Source organism: Notamacropus eugenii, chromosome 2 (assembly GCF_028372415.1).
Source record: "Notamacropus eugenii isolate mMacEug1 chromosome 2, mMacEug1.pri_v2, whole genome shotgun sequence".
Lineage (NCBI taxonomy): Eukaryota > Metazoa > Chordata > Mammalia > Diprotodontia > Macropodidae > Notamacropus > Notamacropus eugenii.
In genome coordinates, this window is record NC_092873.1 from 145,792,911 (window position 1) to 145,812,617 (window position 19,707).

Genomic DNA, 19,707 nt, shown 5'->3' on the forward strand with positions numbered 1-19,707 from the left:
GGAACTGAGACTGAAATATGTAACACATTCCTTTTTTACTTTTGCTGTCAATCATAGTCATATGATATACTACCCTATACTTCTTAAGATGTATTAGTTTCTAATGGTTTCCAGGCACCTTTTAAGTTGAATGATATATATACAATTCTAAACTCAAAAAAGGGAAGACACAAGATGCCATAGCAATACTTTAATATTTGTTTTTTTCTCACTACTCCTTCTGCTTGGTACCTTTATTTAACATTTACTTCCTGTCTAGCTAGCTTGAGATTTCTGTGGTTCCAGCAAATTGTTTCCTTTCTTGGTTTCTCTTCCTCTTTCCTCCTTCTCCCAGTACATTCTTCGTAATTCATTGTGGCGGTTGCTCCCTAAAGTCTATACGTTATCAAGGATTTTCTGAACTTTTAAAGTGGCTACTTTGATATACTGGGAAACAAATCTACTTTTCAAATGAAATTTATTCCTTTTTTTTTCATAAAAATGTTCAGCATCTTGGATGAATTTAATTTTCTCCAAACTGAAAATTTATTACTTCAGAAGAACCATAATAATAAGAGCTACGTTTATATAGTACAAGTTAAAAGTTCTTTCCTATAAATTATGTGCTCCCCACAACAAGCCTGTGAAGCAACGCTGGTATCAGAATCTCCATTTTACAGGTAAAACAACTGAGGCTGAGCAGATGAATGGCTTGACCAAGACCATACAGTTAATGAAGATCTCATTTCATGTTCCTTGTTCTTTCCATTGTGCTACTACCTCTGACAAAAGACTCATCAAGCAATGCCTGTCTGAATAGCCCTTTCTACCTATTCAGATTTTAAAATTATTTTCAAACAAATCAACTATGGAAAATGAAGACAAACTAAAAGTAGGATAACGCTTTTTAAAGTTCAAGCTGCCTTTTTTTTTAGGGGAGGGGCGTGAGCACAAATAGAAATGAAACATTCTTACCCTCTGCCTCCTATAGAGACAAATAAATTTGGAAGTAGGCTTCGTATAAAAATCCAACAAAAGTAGGATTTCAAATACAGATACATTGTATCTAAGTGTGCGAGCGTGTGTGTGTTTCTAGATGTTCTAGATAAATTAGACAGTGGAGCAGCTAATACACTTCAGGAGCAGCCTCCTCTTCTCCTCTCTCAGACTTCGTATTCAATGGACTCTCCACGCTAGAAGAAAGACAAACAAAAAACCCAAACTGGTCAGTTACAGAACTTAATTACTGTGACGGGATACTTTAAGCCTCCCTCCCCTTTCCCACAACATTTTTGGTTTCTTTCCCAGAAACACTGGCTTCTTTCTTTAAGTACGTAGAGTTTTAGAGTTGGTGGACACTTACTTTCTTGATGCTGGAAACTCAATCAAGTGTGGAGGAAGGTTTTCCACCGCAGGAAACGCAGACTGGATCTGTCAGTTTCTCTCCCCCGCCCCCCCCACCCTCTCCCTCTACCCTTCCTCCCTCCCCGTGCCGCCCCCCCCCCCTCACGCCCCCCCCCCCCCCCCCCCCCCCCGGGAGAAGTATTGTCTGAAGACTTGGGTTCCGTTTCGGGCTTTGACACTTGCTCCTATGAAAGCAGACAGGTCACTGGTGAGACTCTGGGCAAGTCATTTAATCTCCCAGGGCCCCAGTTTCTTCGTCCGTAAAATGAGGGCGACGGGATTGAATAACCGCTGAAGTCCCTTCCGGCTCCTAATGTGCGATCCTATGACACTCCCTTTTGGCCCCCGCCGAGGACCGTGAAAGAGGGGCGACCCCCCCCCCCCCCCCCCCGCCCCGGCCTGGTAGCCCTTCCCCCTCCCGCGCACAGCCGTTCGGGGCCGATCTGTCGGACCGAGCGCTGGAGTGGGCAGGACAGAGGTGGAGAGATGCGGGCGCGGAGCCGCGGGACGGGAGACTGAAGGGGGAGCCAGGGTGTGTGGCGGCGCGGGCGCGCGCGGTGGCGCGGGCTGGGAGGGGGCGGGCGCGCGCCTCCCTTGCCCCCCCCTCCCTGGGAGCGGCGCGCGCCCCTCATCCCGCCCCTAGCCCGCGGCGCCGGCGCCCCCGCCTCCGCCTTCTCGGGCTCCCCGAGTGGGTGACGTGAGGCGCAGCCGAGTTCCTCCCTCGGACTCTGCTCGGCGCGGCGGGCGGAGGGAGGGAAGGGAAGGCGGAGACGGGGCTCAGCTGCGCTGGGAGCAGGAAGTGGAGCAGGACCGGGAGCCGCTGCCGCCGCCGTCACCGCCAGGAGCCCGGCGCCAGCGCCCTGTCCTCCTTCCCGCTGGGCAGCCGCTCGGTCCCTGCAGCCCTTTTCTCTTCCCTCTTTTCCCTCTCCCGGCCGCCTCGGCCCGGGGCCACCCCGCCCGCAGCCGCCGCCGCGGCTCACCTGCCTCCCCTTCCAGGTGAGTGAGGGAGGAGGGAGTGTCCACACCCCGGGGGGCGGCTGCGTGCCCCGGCGGCCCGAGAGGCTCGGGGGCCTCCCTGCCTGCCCCTGCCCGGGAGTCCGGCCAGCGGCACATCTGCATCTGCAGGGGGCTGTGGGGGAGTGAGGGTCTTACTGGGGAGAGGCGAGGGGTCCCGGCCGGCCCCTTTCTCCCCCGTTCCCCGACCTCCGGAGGAGAGAGGGGCCGGGCTGGGCCGGGGCGCAGGGCAGCCGTGCCGGCTCGCTCGGAGCTGCGGGTTCGGCCGGCCTCTGGACCGGCCAGGTGGCGAAGGAGACGGAGCCTGGGAGGCTCCTGGCCGCTCCTGCGGGAACCACCTGCCGTGTCTGCCCCTGACGCTCTCTGTAAGAGGCTGGCACCGTTGGGGAGGAAAAAAATGAAAACTTTTCTCTAGGAGCTGGTTAGTAAGCACTTAATGAATTCCTTCTGGATTATCATTAAGAAAACGACCTTGCTCTAATGCAGCAGGAATCAAGCCAAGGCAACAGGCGTTTACTTCTTATTAAGCGCCTACTGCATGCCAGGTGCTGTGCTTAAGTGCGGGGGACTAGAAAAGGGCAAAAACAGCCCCTGCTCTCAAGGAGCTCCCACTTATGTGCAAACGAGATAGGGACCGGATAAACTGGAGATAGAATCTCCGAGGGAACACACTGACAGTAATCTTTTATTTGTGGTACAAAGATAGCTTTAATTTTTTTTTTTTTTAGAATAAACATCTTTTTGAAAAATGGGTGCCTTTTGTTTTTACATCCCATTCATTTCTGAGTATATTATTCCCCTGCCAGCCACCTATCCATTCATTCCTTCTTGGAAATTAAAAAAAAAATGCAGTTGAGCAAAACTAGCTCACATTTACCTAGGCTGTGCAGGCCTATTCCTTTTTCCACACCCATAGTTTCCCATCTATATAATGAATGGCCAGAGCTTCATTTTCTTAACTCTTCCAAGATCTCCCTCTATGATTAAATGACTTAAAAAAAATGGAAACATCTAAGTAAATCTGTTATATAAATGAAAGAATCAGTGCATTAATAATAATATAATTGTGTAAGTGCTTAGGTTAAGCATTTAAAAAACCAAAACATTTTTTCACATTGTTCTAAAAATAATAGAAATTAATTTTAAAGAAACTTTATACTCCTACAAGGGAAAAAAATGCCTTCTGTTGCTGTGATTTTGATTTCAGGGAAGTTGTAGTTTTATAACTGTCCTTTTTCCTGATGTTAGCCAACTGCTCATGAGAATATACTGAATTTTACATCCATTAGTGTTCTCATAATACATGTTATGGAGGCAGTATTTAAATACTAACCCATAAGTATTAGTGAGGAATATTACTGAAACTTTGATAAGTTTTTGAAGGTGTTACAATTTTGTGATACAGATATATATCTAGTCAGAGTTTATTGGGGATTTTTTTTTCTTCTGGAGGAAACAAGATTTTAGCATAACTTGTTGAATAAAAATGATCTCAAGGTTTAACAGAAATTACACTTGCCATAAAATGTGGATCTTGAACTTGGGTTGGTAGTGGTCAGGGTACAAAGGTTAACAGCAAAGCAGAGGGCTTTTTTGCACAAATTAACTGAATTTAAAGAGATGTCTTCCTTGTGCTACAGCTACAGCTTGATGATTAGGACTTGTTCAGCAAAATTGTCATCTTTCATTTGTCAAGCTATATAAATACCATGTGGTGGGCCACTCTCAGAGGAAGAAACAATAAAAGCTGTTAATCCTTGTTTTTTGTAAATTTACTTTTTCAAGTACTAAACTTATTTTAGATGTTACACAGAAGTTTATAGGTAGAATGATAAACAAGGGTCCCTTTAACCTTTTGTAAATTTGAATACTGAATTTTATATAAAATCTTTTTGTTCTTTGAACCTTTTCTTCAAGTACAGTTTCAGAAACTGTTAAAAATAAGTAATCTTTTTTTGGTGGGTGAAAGGGAGGGAGTATTGATAGAGATATCAGAAAAAAGAAGGAAAACAGTATCAATGAAACATTTAAAAAATACATTGAAAAGAGCAGAGGCAAGTTCAGAAAGACAAGAGCAAGATAGTTTCAGAACTATACTGTTAAATTTATTATATTCTTAAAGCTATTATACAGTGGATCTTTGTGGTTTTCTATCATAATGTTTTCCTATTATTTGTATTCATGTATGGAAATAATTACGTTCATTGATATTTGTCAAGTTCATTATAATAAAAAAGAAAATATAAAAACAATAACAAAAAATATTTCTTCTGCAATAACCCCCCCCAAACCATATTATTTTTATTTCAGTTATTTCATTGGGTTATTTCGGTATCTTATCAAAAGTTGACCTAAAGTATAAAAAACAGTTTCAGTGATAAAGTTTGTAAAGAACATTAGTCAGGAAGTGAGAGAGCCACTGAAATTTCATCCTGTTGTGAATGTGCTTAATGTGTATTGAATATTATGTCATCCATTGTTTAGACAATTTTGCTTTATTGGGGAGCTGGATTGCCATTTCCTTCAACTTTTAAAAAAAGATTTTGACTGATTTGAATAAGTACAAGTATCTGAAACGCTTAAAATTGTTATCTAGTTGGTTAACTACTTTTTATATTTAAGAGAATCTTGAATTATGGAGCATGCCTGTCTCAAATGGAAAATTTGAAACTTGGTGACTTGGAAATTGCTTATTTGCATTTCATATCCATAAATGACTTGATTAAAATTTCTTTAAAAAATGACTAGCATTTGGTAAATTGTGGTTTAATTGAATTATGATACTTGAAACAATGTGGTTATACCTTGAATCAACCCATCAGCAGAGGGAATTGTTTAAATTTCCTGAGGAAGTGGTATTGTATTAGGGTAATTGGAGATTTGATATGGGTACATAGTAATAGATAGGAGCTTCTGATGAACTCAATTCCTTTGTGTTTTTTTCTTTCATAACAAGTGAATACTAAACAGTATCAAGTGTAATCTGTTGCCACATTTTCACAAATTATTATTGTTTAACTAAAATGGAGTGTATTGATTATAGAACATAGAATTAGATATGTTGTTTGCTGTAACCTGATCCCTGGTTTACGCAGATGAGTAAAGCTATCAGTTTTCACTGTAGCTAAAATGAATAGTAACTTGCTTTTAGTTAGCACATACTGTTTTATTTTCCTTAAGAGAAAATATTTTGCCCATAAGAGTGAAGTATCCTTCTTAGTCCTATTCAGCCAACTTTTCTCTTTCAAAGAGAGTTTATTTTCAAACAGTTTTTATACTGCTACTTGCACTGATTAATTGTTGTTGAACAACAGCACTGCTTTATTAAGCTCTCTCCATCCCCCTTTTCCTCTGCTTATCTTAGATAAGCAGGAACTGAAAGGGAAAATTCTTTAGTCGAAAATAATGTCTTTTCCTGTCTTTAGGAAGATACAAGCTAGCTAGTGTGCAGAAAGGACCATGCAGTTGCTTTGGGGACCAGCATCTTTTGCATCTGAGTTATTGAATGAAAATAAGAGGTAGGTAGAATCAGGCAAAAGAGTAGAGAGGAGGCAAACTGGTTTGCCTTTTTTTTTTTTTTAAAATAGGGGAGTTTTGTTGTTTTGTTTAAAGTATTGTGAATTCTTAAACCATATATAAATATAAATGCACATTTTTATTTCTGTTATGTAGTACAAATGTACTAGTACAAATAAGAAATGCGTTCTCAAGCTTAATTATTTTTGTATTATCAGCACTACAACTCCTTATCTTTGCACTAGATAATTGAACTGGAGTTGAAATGAACTTCTGAATTCTGCTGTTGGAGTATTCAAACAGATTTAAATAAAAAATCCATTTAAAATAATTTTCAGCAGTAACTACACAATTTTCTAGGTGCCAAACTTAAGTAAACAACAATTTTTAATAACAGTTACATAAGTTGTGGCTTAGGGAAATGTAGCAAGTCAAAAGTATACACATAATAATACCAAACCACAAGAAACATAACTAGAAGAACCCATCTGACCCATCTGCCTTCTTCAGAAATGTTGTAGTACCAGAGAGGAAGTTATTTGTTATGTGGAAAGAATATGTCTCAAGTGAAACCAAAACGCTGTAGTGCATTCCTTCTTTGTATACTCATATGATGCCACTAATTAATGTACAAAGGAAGGCGTTAGTAAAACGTTGCGTTAGCAAACCATAGAAATCTTTTGTATATGCTGTATGTGCTCTCTTGATGGGTAGTGTTACAAGTTTGTAAAGTAAGGTGTTGCATGTGACAGGAATTTTTATTGGGCTAGGAGTTTAAAGTAGGTCATAAGTATTGTAGATGTACACTTGGTATAATGTATTGAAAGTGGCCTCATAGCCAGGAAGACAAGAGTTCAAGTGCTGATGGACACATACTGGCTGCCTGCGCCCCAGCCACAACACTTAACCTCTCAGGGTTCCGGGTAACAACAACAATATCATCTTCATCTGTTTAAAAGATTTTATTGGCATTCTGAGCTTTTATAACACCCTAATTTCTGAATATTTTCTTCTTTCTCCCCTAACTGGTGAATGGTCACATGTGCTTTTCAGACACAGGTAGTTCCCATAATCAACTCAATTTCTGCCTCTTTCAAAAGGAGATGGGAGTTCCTAGCCTGTTTCTATCACATGACTTTGTCACATTTCTGAATGTCCAGGCAACTTCTTAACACAGAACTTCTTACCCTGGGGTTCAGGGATTTCCATGGGATCTGTAGCTAAATTTCAAGGGGTCCATGAATTTGGATTGGAAAAAAATGCATTTTAATTTTCACTACCTTTGGTTTCTTTTTTATCCTGAGTATTTTCTTTGAAGCATTTTAAAACATTATTCTCAGAAGTGATCTATAGACTTCATCAGACTGCCCAGGAGATCCATGATACAAAAAAAAGATTAAGAATCTTTGTTCAAAGATTATAAGGTGCAGAGAAGAAGGTACTGACCTGTCTTGGTAGTACAAATTTGTCATTTGGGAAATTTGGGAGTTTCCTATACCCACGGTCAAGTTTCTCTCTATCTATGGTCATTCAGCAAGTATTAATGACACATGTAGAGGATTCAAAGAAGAGAAAGGTGATCTCTGTCCTCAAGCAGGGTATAATCTAGTTGGGTGAGTATAAAGGCCAGGGTAAGGTAACTATGGTACAAAGAGTATGACAAGAGCCATGATAGAGGTAGCAATAAAGGAGAATGAATTGCTTATTCTTTTTACTCCTTCATTTATGTACCTGAGAGGATCAGGAAAAGTTTTGTGAAGGAGGTGGGTTTTGAGGTGGAATTTGCAGATTGGGCAACATTTTTGACATGTGGGTAGGTGAAAGAATTCCAGGTACGAGGAGGAACATGGGCAAGGATGGTAGGTTTGAGGAATAGTGAGTAGGCTAGTTTGACTGGAGCACAGAGTATGTGCAAGGGAATAGTGAGAAGTAAGGACAGAAATTAGACTGGGCATCTATCCTGGGGTCTTTGACTACCAAGTTTAAGAGTAGAACAGTTGTACTTTGAGAGCATGTCTTAGATCAAATGTGAGGGTTTCAAAGACATGTAAACCTTTGAGGAATTTGTAATATAGTTGAGAGAGAAAAGGCATAACTGTAAACAGATAAGTGTTAGATAGAATTTAAATTCTGAAGTTGCTTATGTTTTCGGATAGTGGTGTGGGCACTTCTCTCACTGAAGGTTGTCCGGACTTACTAGTGTTAACCTCCTAACATTGCCTTATGGTAAACTATGTGTTTGTTTTCTTTTGGTTATATTGAATTAGGAATATTTGAATATCAGGACATTAACATTCTTCTGGCAGTTGTATCTAGCAGCTAGAAGTTTATATAATTTAAAAATTTTTATTTTTATTGGAGAGCAATAGTTGAGGTACTAGATAATTTATCATTAGCATATGAGCTTTCTTGGTGAAATTGATGACTTCTTTTATTTTTTTGGGTGGAAATTGATGACTATTTTTGGGAGTGCATCACTTTAAAATTTAATTTTAAAAAAGTCATTTTATGACTGTGATATGTGGCATTAAAAAGTGACATTTTTTGAAAAATATTTATTTGTTGATTATAATTATATTTTTGTCTTTATATTTAGATGTCAGTAATGAATAAGGTGAAGGTGTGTCTACATATTTCCAATCCTAAATAACATTTTATTGTTGTTTTGAAGTTCTTTAATTATATACCTCAAGTAATAATTATTATTAAGTAGGGCTGAACTACCAGTCAGTGAATTAGACTGTGTCACAAGTACTTAGTGATTTGAAGGTGAGCTTGGACTCTGAAAAGCTTGCCTGATCCATATATTTCCACTGTTGGCTTTCAATATGCCTGAAATACCGGCTATTAGAATCACCTTTGTTACAATATAGATGTATTACCTTGTAGAGGTAGCAGCTAGAATCATTCATTATCACATTGTCAGAATAGGGCTCTGTGAAAATGGGACACAGGACAGATAGATTTTGATACAGACTAGGGATAAAGGAAAGGAACATGGAGTTCTTCTGGGTAGGTCAGGAGGCTTAGGGGGTTCAAAGAGCATTAGAAGGACATTAAAAACAAATGGTACAATTTTGCTAAGGCCTTAGATTCTAAGAGTATTCTTGGAATCTCATAAATTCAGTGTAGACCTCAGCTTTTAGAGTCTGCTTTACAAGTGAGTCCCTTTTCCTTCTTTTAAATAATTGCCATATTTAATAGGACATCTTAATCCAAAGAGTATTAAGATAGAGAAAATATTAAATTTGGAAGAAATCTTGTTAAGTCATTTATTCCATTTTTTAGGTAGGTTAAACCAGTACAAAGTGATAGATCATCACCAGAGTGTTTCTGAATGAACATTAAATCTCTTCTTTGATTTATATATTTGGATTTTCTTTAAGTTCTTTAGTTCAAAACTAAAATTGTTAGTAATGGGCATATCAACCTAATTACCTCTACAACAGTTATGTCAGTGAAAATAGTCTATTTATATTCTAGGAGCTCTTTGGTAATTCTGTGTTTTTAAATACTTGGTTTTATATTTGTGGTTTTTTTTTTTTTTAACAGTGTTAATCAGCTAGGAATATTTATTGTTAACTCTATTGTCAAAACAGTATTGTTGATGAATACTGTGAGCCATTAGTAGGATTTCTCTGGTGTAGGTTAGTACATGATCTTGGTCAGCTTTCATATTCTCATTTATCAACATTACTGGAATTACTACAGATGGCCTGTAACTTCTGGTTTTCTTGTGGCTTTGTGTACAACCATCATCTTATGGTTTTAATTAGATAACTGTTTTTAAGAGCTTTTGATAATCCCTATGGATTTTTTTTTTTAGCATTGTATCTGGCACATAGAAAGTACTTAATAAATAATAATAAAAAAACCCGTCATTTATATTTCATTTTATGATTTGTGAAGTTCATTACAATTATTATCTTTTACTTATAACAACCCTATGAAGGACATACTGTTATGATTTCCATTTTACAGACAAGGAAACTGAGTCAGACTGAGGTTAAGTGACTTGTGTAGAACTACACAGCTGTTAAATTTCTGAGGTCAGATTGGAACTCAGGTTGTCTGCACTTCGGATCCAGAGCTTTATCCATTACACCACCTAGGTGCCTCAAATGCTTGTCTGTTCTTTAGAACCAACAATAATAATACCAGTTGATAGAAACTGGACTATAAACATAATCTTGCTTTACTTAAGTAATGACAGGAAATGGATTGGAGAATATTCTTTTAAACTTTGAAAGTATTATATAAATTAAACTTTTTAGTAACCACTATTGATGCCAAGCTTTTTAATAGCGGTAAAAATGCCTTTTATTTATAATGTTTTGATATTATCCATATTTTTAGGAAAAGGCAATGAGGTAGTTGGATTAGTGGAAAAAGCACTAGAGGACCAGGGTTCCAATTCCATCCCTGCCACTAATTATTTGTGTGAGGTTGGGCAAGTCACTTCATTCTCATCCCTCAGTGTCATCTGTCAATAAGAGAGTTGTATTAAATAATCTCTAAGGTCTAGGAACACTGAATTTACAGTGAGGAGAGATTTGAATTCTAATCCTGGTTCTTATTAGCTTTGTTACTCCAGGCAAAAAAACTCACCTTTCTGAGACTATTTTATCTATTTCCCCATCTAAAAAATGGCAATGGCAGTATGTTTACCATTTGTATCACAGGATTGTTGTAAAGGAAATGTTTTGTAAACTTTAAAGTGTATAAATTTGTCATTGTCATTTTTGTTGTATAGGGAGATGGGTAGAGTCAGAGGATTATGGGATAGGGAAATTTTGATTGACTTCACATAGCCATTTGTGACCCTTGTTGCCACATTAACATAATCAAAGGGGACAAGATTTTGATAAAGCAGTGAATATAGATTTATAGTTGAGTAAAATACTTCTGATTTTTTCTGGTATTTTCTGTGTAACTTATGGCAACTATTTTTTTCTTTATCATGTCATATAGTTGTAGAAAACTCAGCAGAATAACTATGCCCTATTGAAAGTGGTTCCCATGCAGTTTAAGAGCCATGTTGTGAATAAATATTTTTTACACATGACTAGAATCAGGATTTGCTGCAAGCTCAGATGATGGCTTTTCATTTGAAAGATCCGTTCAAAGTGAAGATAACAGTTCTGGAACCAGAATCATTTTCTTAGTTCATAACAAGCAGATGACAAAGAAAAGTAATTAAATTGTTTTTGCTTCTTTGTAATAAAAAAATTTAAATGTGAAAGTCAAATTTTAAAAGTATTTCTTTCTGCATTTCCTTTTGTATTATGTGTTAGGGGGAAAATTCAGTAACTTCACATTGTGCCTGTAATTTTCACTTTCTGAGTTAGACATATTTGTGATGCACGAGCAGGTACACGAGGTATAAATTCAGATCTTTTAAGCTCTCTACAGAGAGTTTCATCATCTGTAAAATGGCGTAAATAATCTTTAAGGGCCTTTTCTAGTGTCTGAAATCTGTAGTAGTGGTTCCTTATTCTTCCAACTCTTCTATATTTTATCATGGGGGTTTCTTGATAGGACTTTTGACTAGCGAATGAAATACAAGTTCCTCATTATTGTGGGGAGGAACCATTGGTTCTACGTAAAGCTCCGTAGCTAAAATTGTTGCTTTTGGTGTTGGTCATCTTACACTCTGGGCCTCAGTTACTTTATTTTTATAATGAAACAGTCATACTAGATGAATCTAAGGTTTGTTTCAGCAGAGTATATCACTCCTACCTTCCTTTTTATTGTAGATGGCAGGTCACAGTCCCTCAGGCTTGTAATCTAGTTGTTATCCTGGATTCTATTCACTCTCCCTCTCTCCCTCGTTTCCTCTGTCTCCTCTTCCTCCCACCCCCTTCCCACATCCAAACTATTGCCAAGGCCTTTTGCAACATCTCTCACATATGCCCCTTCTTTCTTCTGCCACCACTCTGGTACAGGTTCTCATCATTTCATGCCAGCAATAGCCTGCTGGTGGATATGCCTGCTTTTAGTCTCTCCAATCCACCCTCCATTTGACTTATAAAGAGATTTTCCTAAAATGCAGATCTGATCATGCCACTCTTCTACTCAGTAAACTCTGTTGGCTCCCAGTTGCTTCCAAGAGCAAATATAAAATGTTCTGTTTGGCAACGTAGCCCCCTCCTGCGTTTCTAGTCTTCTTACACCTTATTCCTCCACATGGATTCTTCCATCCAGTAACAGTAGTCTTCCTGGCTGTTCCATGAACAAGATACTCCATGTCTTGGCTCCAGGCATTTTCTCTGGCTGACCCTGTGCCTGGAGCACTCTCCCTCTGCTGGGACTACTGACCTCCCTGGCTTGCTTTAAGCCCCAATTAAAATTCCAGTTTCTGCTTGAAGCTTTCCCCAGTTCCCCCCTATTAATTCTAGTACTTTCCCTCTGTTAATGATATCCTATTTATGCTCTGTATAGATTGTTTTGTATTATTTGTATATTTGTTTGCATGCTGTTTCCTCCATTGCATTGTAAGTTCCTTGAGGGCAGGGACTATTTATTTCATCTTTCGGTATCCCCAGTTCTTAATCCAGTGCCTGGAATATAGTGGACACTTAAAAATGTTTATTGATTGATGTTTTCTGGAATAGATATGTTCCTTCAGAGTGGAGTATTCCATGGGGAAAGCAAACCAGTAATAGCATGTTCCAGTAGAACTAAAATCCCTGAAATAGGATTAAGACTGTGACTGGTTCTGTGACTTAGTGGATATGGTAATGTTCTGTCCACTTGAAGTTTTAAGATACATTAATGCATACATCATGCAATAGTAGTACAACATCAGACCTTATACTTGAAGTAGCATCAGTTTATTTACAAGTAAGATGGTTGATTGTAATATTTAATTACTACTTTAAAAAACTGAGTTAATTTTTATTATTTCAGATAACAACATAGAGTCGTAGAAAAAGTATGGATGCAGAGTCATAGCTTGAATCCTAGTTACTGTGTAATTTATTGCAAGTCATTTAACCTATTTGAGCCTGTGTCTATAAAATTACTATAAAATTACTTGATCTCTCAAGTTGTATTTCAGTTCGGAGTCCTGTGATCTTATGAATAGTTTTGCAATTTGTTATTCTCTTTATCATTTCCTGACTCTCTATTTTCTAGTTTATCTTAACGTAAACGAAATTTTAGACATTGATCGTGACACATGCATATTCTCACTGGCAGGAATACATTCCTGAGGATAATGTAAACAGTGAGGAGGGGAGAAAGACTTTCTACAGTGTCCAGACTAAGACCTGTTCAGTGTGGGAAAGTATTGTATCTTTTCTGTCCAGTGTCTACCCTGCCCCCTTTCTTCATCTGTGCCAGCCTCTATTCTGCCCTCAAAAGGGCCCCAGGGAAAGAGAGATACAAACGCTTTGGTTGAGTAGGAGGCTGCTAGTCCAGGTTTGGGTCTCTTGGGGTTGTTGGAAGAATCTGTTTGTTTGGACAGGAAGATGAATGAATGTGAATCAGTGAGAATTTAAAAATATGAACTTCATACATTTAAACTCAACATACAGTTTTTTGTTTTTGATTGTGATGGTAAATAGGAAGTAAAAAGACTGGAGATGGACCAAGGTTTTAATTAGTATAACAACCAAAGTGAAATTTTAAAATAAAACTTATAAGTGAGTAACTATACAGTTAAGACTTAGATTTTAATAGAATGTGGAGGAAAGTAACCTTCAACACATTTTAAAAAATCATCTCTTAAAAGTTATAATTTAAAAATGCACTTTCTGCTCACTTTTAGCATGTTTTGTAAATTATCCTTTAAAAAATTCAGAATTTCTAAACCCTTGCCTGTTTTCAAAATATAGTGTTTATTTGTATTGAGCTACTCATAAACACAGAAAGTTCTCTCCTAAGGGATATTCATCTTAAGGCTGCTGTTCTTTTTATGTTAGGTTATTTGAATTTCCTTTGAAATGTGGAGTGGGTTATTCCAGAGAGGTTTCTTCCCTTGTTATTTGTTCTAAAATTAGATCAACCAGCTGTGTTTTGGTTTGTGGCTATCTTGTGTTATCCTTTCAAACACTGTGGTCTTACTGACTATGGGACAAAATATAGATATTTCTTGAAAAAAATAAGTTTCTCTGTATTTCCTGTTTAACAGATCTCACTTTGCAAATGAGAAAACAGAAAGTCTTGTAGATTTAATACGTTTGTCTTTGAAGTTTTAAATAATAATATGATTTGATTTCGTCACTGAAATTTGAAAAGATGTTTGTGTGTAGACCACAAAACTGGTATCTGTCTAAAATTGTTAAATTCATCATCAATTCTCTGATAGCACATCATTGTATTAGTTTGGTAAAGGTTGTCCAAAAGGTGTCTTGAAAAAGTTTTTGAGATTGTACAGGTTTTTTCATGCATAAGCATATGATGAAATGAATATCAGTGCTAAATCCAGTTAAATTTTTATTTCACAAGGAACTGTCCTATAAATTTTCTGTGTTACTAGATAATTTTATTTTAGAGAATCTCAGAGTTGGAAAGGACAGATGTCATTTAATCCAAACCATACTCTATAAATATATTTTTGATTTCATTTATATGGGATATATCAGATGATGCAGAATTGTGACATAGTTATCCTAGCCCATCTTGTGTGATACTTGCCTTTGTTTTCCTGTAAGTTCAGTATGTAGGGGTGGGAGGTCCATCCAACATGCTGGAGGCTTTTCTCAATATTTCTTTTTTTTTTGAGAATATTGTAGGAAAGTTTGGAATACCTCAGTCTTGCCATGTGACTGCCCATCTTTTTCAGTCATAATTTCTCTGATGACATCCTTTATTGTAATTCTTTGTAGTTTTCATTTGTTATGTGATAAATTCTACTTGAAATCATTTGTGCCTCTCCATTGCCTTTGGAGTGATATTTAGTTTTAATTCTCTGGAGGCTTTGGGCAGTTAGGTAGTGCAGCAAATAGAGAAGAGGAGCTTTGTTTCAGGAAGAATAAATAAATAATTAATAAACAAATAATAAACAGTAAATGATAAAAGAGCTTTTCAATTTCTTAAAGACAGGATGGTCACTTTTGTCCTTCTGTTTAACTCAGTACTGTGTCCATTCAAATTAGCTATATGCTATGGATATACTTTTTAGGTTGTCCATCTAATTGCATGTCACGTCTCAGAAATGAGAATTCTTGATTCATTTGGCTTTTCTGTTATGGATGGTTAGGCCATGCTTTTTTGAGTGCTTATAGATTTCATCCAGGGTAGTAGTAGTTCTAGGAGTTGCTCAAACTAGCACAGTGTTGTCCACAAACAAGAAAATCTGGAATACCTTATTAAATAGGAAATCCCTCTAAAATCTCCTCTGAAACTCATACCTCCTCAGCATCCCCTGATCTTGGGACTCCTCACTTATTCTGATTGGAGTGGATGGATATTGGGTATTTGGAGAGTTCCTCTCTAATCCTTTATCATTTAAGCAGGAAATTCTCATCATTTTTCACCTTGCTGTGCTTCTATAGTTACTGATTTCCATCATTCTGCAAGATGAAATTGACTCTAACTCAAACCTCCTCCAATCATTTCCCACCTTTGGTGCAATTCATCTTGCCCTCAAATGAGATACTTCTTCTTCCTCCCCTTTCAGCTTTTTTTTTTTTTTTTTTTGCTGTTAGCTTCCTCCCTTAGATTGTGAACTCCTTGAGGGCAGGGGTTGTTTTATGCCTTTCTTTGTATCTCCAGTGTTTAGCGCAGTGGTTTGTACATAATATATGTTTAATAAATGTTTATTGACTCTCTGACTCTCTTCCACTCGGATTCTACATAGGGTTTCCTCCATGGTACAGATGAACATCTTTAGTGAGCATATGCCTTGAATTGTTTTGTTATAAATATGTTATGCTGTAGAATAATGTCTGTGAAATAATAACTACTCCTGTCTAACGTGCTCAAGGATGACACATATGTGTGTATGTGTAACAGCCAGAAGGCCAGTTCAGTTAGATTGGACAATGTAGGAAGAGTGGTAATGAATAACAACATTAGAAAGGTATATTGGGGGCCAGACTGTGAAGGACTTTAAAAGCTAAACAGAGTAGTTATATTTGTTCTTAAGAGCAACAGAGAACCATTGGAGTATATTGATTTAAGGGAGTAATATGGTCAAATATGTAGTTTAGGAAAATGACTTTGGGAACTAGTAAGGGATCAGTTAGAGACAGGGGACATTTGAGGCAGGAAGGCCATTCAGGAGGCTATTTATTGCAATACTCCAGGAGAGAGGTGATGAGGACCTGAAGTAGGCTGGTGGCAGTATGAGTAGAGAAAAATGATGGATACAGGAGATGTTATGAAGGTAAAAATGGCAAGAATTAAAGTTTCAGCAAGTCATAGGAAGGGTAATGGAGAGAAATTATTGTGGTCATGAGTAGGCTAAAGCATATTACCAATTAAAAATTATGCTAACAGGACTTCCAAGGAACCAAGATGGCAGAGTAAGCAGTAAGTTGCTCTCATTCTCCCTTACTGACCTCTAAAAACCCAGAAAATATTGCTCCAGAAATAATCCTGTAACAGTGTAGCTAGCAGAAAAATGGGATAGAATATTGTATTAGGCTGGGAGGCTTGGAGGATCAGTGGGAAAGGTTCATCTCACTCTGGTGGAAGGGGAGTACAGTACAGGACTGGAGGCATCCCAGTAAGTCAGTGGTAAACCCCACCTTAGCAAACCAGTGGGAGATCCTGAGCCCAGGGTGCTAGAGTACACAAGTGCCAACACCAGGAACTTCTGTTGGCACATCCAGGGGAATCTGCAGACTCCAGATTGGAGAATCACCATGTGTGATGGTGGGCAGATGTCCTCCAGCAGTTGAACCTCCCTGTGCTTCAGCACAACTTTGAGCAGGCAAGTGTCCTCCAGCAGCCAAACATCCTCATGCTTCCTCTGGGTGGGCAGGCGATCTCCATCTTACAGCCTCCCTTTACACTCCCCTCACCCCTAGTTTCACTGTAGCTCTGGGGAAATGCAGAAAAACCACATGTGGCCTCAGCGCATGCCAGGTACCACCACTAGGATCCCAGCTCAGCATCAGGTAAGCTGCCAAATCCCTATAGCCTCCTACTGCCAGCATCTGACGACCCAGCACACAAAGCCAGTGACCAGGCTTCTGGCCCCAATACAAGAAGCTTAGGATAGTGCCCCCTGTGCTCCAGTAAGAGAACTCAACTTTAAAAGCCAGAAATTAGGCAAACATCATGAGCAAAAAGCAAAAATGAAGACCTACCATGAATTCTTTCTGTGGGGACAGGGAAGATCAAAACATAAACTCAGAAGAGGGTAACATTGTCAATATATGTACATCTGAAACCTCAAAGAGGAATATGAACTGATCTCAAGCCCCAAAAGCCTCTTGGAAGAGCTCAAGAAGGATTTTAAAAGTCAAATATGAGAGATAGATGAAAAATTGGGAAAAGAAATGAAAAGTATGCAAGAGAGACTCAATAGCTTGGAAAAGGGAGAGCAAATATTGACCACAGAAAACAATTCCTTAAAAAAGTACAGTTGGTCAAATGGAAAAGGAGGCACATGGAAGGGAAGAACTTTAAAAAATAGAATTACCCAAATGGAAAAGAAAGTACTAAAGCTAACTGAAGAAAACATTTCGTTAAAAATTAGAATTGGGCAAGTGGAAGCTAATGACTCTATGAGACATCAAGAATTAGTCAAATGAAATTAGAAGAATGGAAAAAATAGAAGAAAATGCGAACTGCCTCATTGGAAAAACAACTGACCTGGAAAATAGATCTAGGAGAGATAATCTAATACTTCTTGGTCTACCTGAAAGCCATGATCAAAAAAAGAGCCTGGACAGCATCTTTCAAGAAATTATCAAGGAAAATTGTCCTAGAATCAGAGGGTAAAATAGAAATGTAAAGAATCCATTGATTCCCTCCCAAAATAGATCTTAGATTGAAAATGCCAAGGAATGTAGTAGCAAAATTCCAAAATTGCCAGGTCAAAGAGAAAATACTGCAAGCAACCAGAAAGAAACAATGCAGATATTGTGGAACTACAGTCAGGATTATGCAGGACCTTGCAGTTTCCACATTAAAAGATTTAAGGGCTTGGAATAGGATATTCCATAAGGCAAAAGACCTTGGATTTCAGCCAATGATCAACTGCCCAGCAAAACTGAGCATAATCTATTGGGAGAGAAGATGGATATTCAGTGAAATAGGGGAATTTCAAACCTTCCTGATGAAAAGCCCAGAGCTCAATAAAAATATTTGATCTTAAAATATAAGACTTAAGAAAGGCATAAAAAGGTAAACAGGAAAGAAAAAAAAACATTAATAAGGGCAAACTGTTTACACCCCTGCAAGGGAGGATGATACTTATAATTCTTGAGAACTGTATCTTTATTTCAACATTTAGGAGGGATGTACATAGACAAGGCCTTGGGTATAAGTTGATTTTGATGTAGTATTAAAAAATATAAGTGGTGAAAAGGGATTATACTCAGAAAAGGGAAGGAGGAGGCAGAAAATGGTAAATTATGTCACATAAAGAGGCACAAAGACTATTACAATAGAGGGAAAGAAGGGAGGGAGATGAGCATTGTTTGAATCTTACTCTCATAAGATTTGGCTCAAAGAGGAAATAGCATAATAAGTTCGGTAAAGAAATCCAGCTTACCCTATAGAAAGTAGGAGGGAAAAGCAGTAAAGAAAAGGGAGTGGGTAGATGGAAGGGAGGGAAAAAATAGTAAGGGCAAAGGGGAAAAAAAGGGAAGGGGCCTGATAGAAGGGAGGTCAGTCAGTTTGAGGGGAGGCAGTGGTCAAAAGCAGAATTCTAGTGTGAAGGGAAAGGGAGAAAGGAGGGAGAGAAGCATAAACGGGGGAAAAATAGAATGGAGAGAAAGATACAGATAGTAATCATAACTGTGAATGTGAATAGAATGAACTTTCCCATAAAACATAAATGGATAGCAGAGTGGACTAAAAACTATAATCCTATGGTATGTTGTTTACAAGAAATACATTTGAAGCATAGATAAAGGTAAAGGCTGGAGCATAATGTATTATGCTTCAGCTGAAATAAAAAAAAAAGCAGGGGTAGCAGTCCTGACCTCAGACAAAGCAAAAGCATAAATAGGTTAATAAATTAAAAGAAATAAAGAAGGAAACTACATCCTACTAAAAGGTACCATAGACAGTGAAGTAATATCAGTACTAAACATATATGTACCAAGTGGTATAGCATCCAGATTCTTAGAGAAGTTAAGTGAGTTACAGAAAGAAATAGATAGCAAAACCATACTAGTGGGGGACCTGAAGAACTAGATGAATCTAACCAAAAAAATAAACAAGAAAGAAATTAAGGAGCTGAATAGAATCTTATAAGAGTTAGATATGGCAGACCTTTGGAGAGAATTGAATGGGGATAGAAAAGAATATACCTTTTTTTCTCAGTAGTATATGATACCTACACCAAAATTGACCATGTACTAGGGCATAAAAACCTCACAATCCAATGCAGAAGGGCAGAAATATTAAATGCATTCTTTTCAGACCACGAGGCAATAAAAATTACATATACCAAAGGTCCATGCAAAGATAGACTAAAAATTAATTGGATACTAAATAATCTAATCCTAAAGAACGAGTGAGTCAAATAGCAAATCTTAGAAACAATAACTTCATCCAAGAGAATGACGATAATGAGACAACATACCAAAACTTATGGAATGCAGCCAAAGTAGTTCTTAGGGGAAATTTTATATCTCTAATAACATGGATGAACTAGAGAAAGAGAAG

General features: G+C 38.0%; 1 protein-coding gene and 1 long non-coding RNA gene across 5 annotated transcripts in view; one reads left to right on the forward strand and one right to left on the reverse strand.

The window, feature by feature from the left end:
* Positions 1-758: 758 nt before the first annotated feature.
* Positions 759-1,429, reverse strand: LOC140523706 (uncharacterized). The gene is made up of 2 exons (XR_011973446.1): positions 1,343-1,429; positions 759-1,172 (listed from the first exon to the last, which is right to left on the reverse strand). It is a non-coding gene; the product is annotated as an uncharacterized lncRNA (long non-coding RNA).
* Positions 1,430-1,982: 553 nt separating this feature from the next.
* Positions 1,983-19,707, forward strand: part of MYO6 (myosin VI) — a 226,644-nt gene continuing 208,919 nt past the window's right edge. For all 4 annotated transcript variants that reach the window (XM_072642643.1, XM_072642644.1, XM_072642645.1 and 1 more), the window contains exon 1: positions 1,983-2,379. The gene's annotated coding sequence lies outside the window, so the exon portion shown is untranslated. The remainder of the gene's footprint in view (positions 2,380-19,707) is intronic.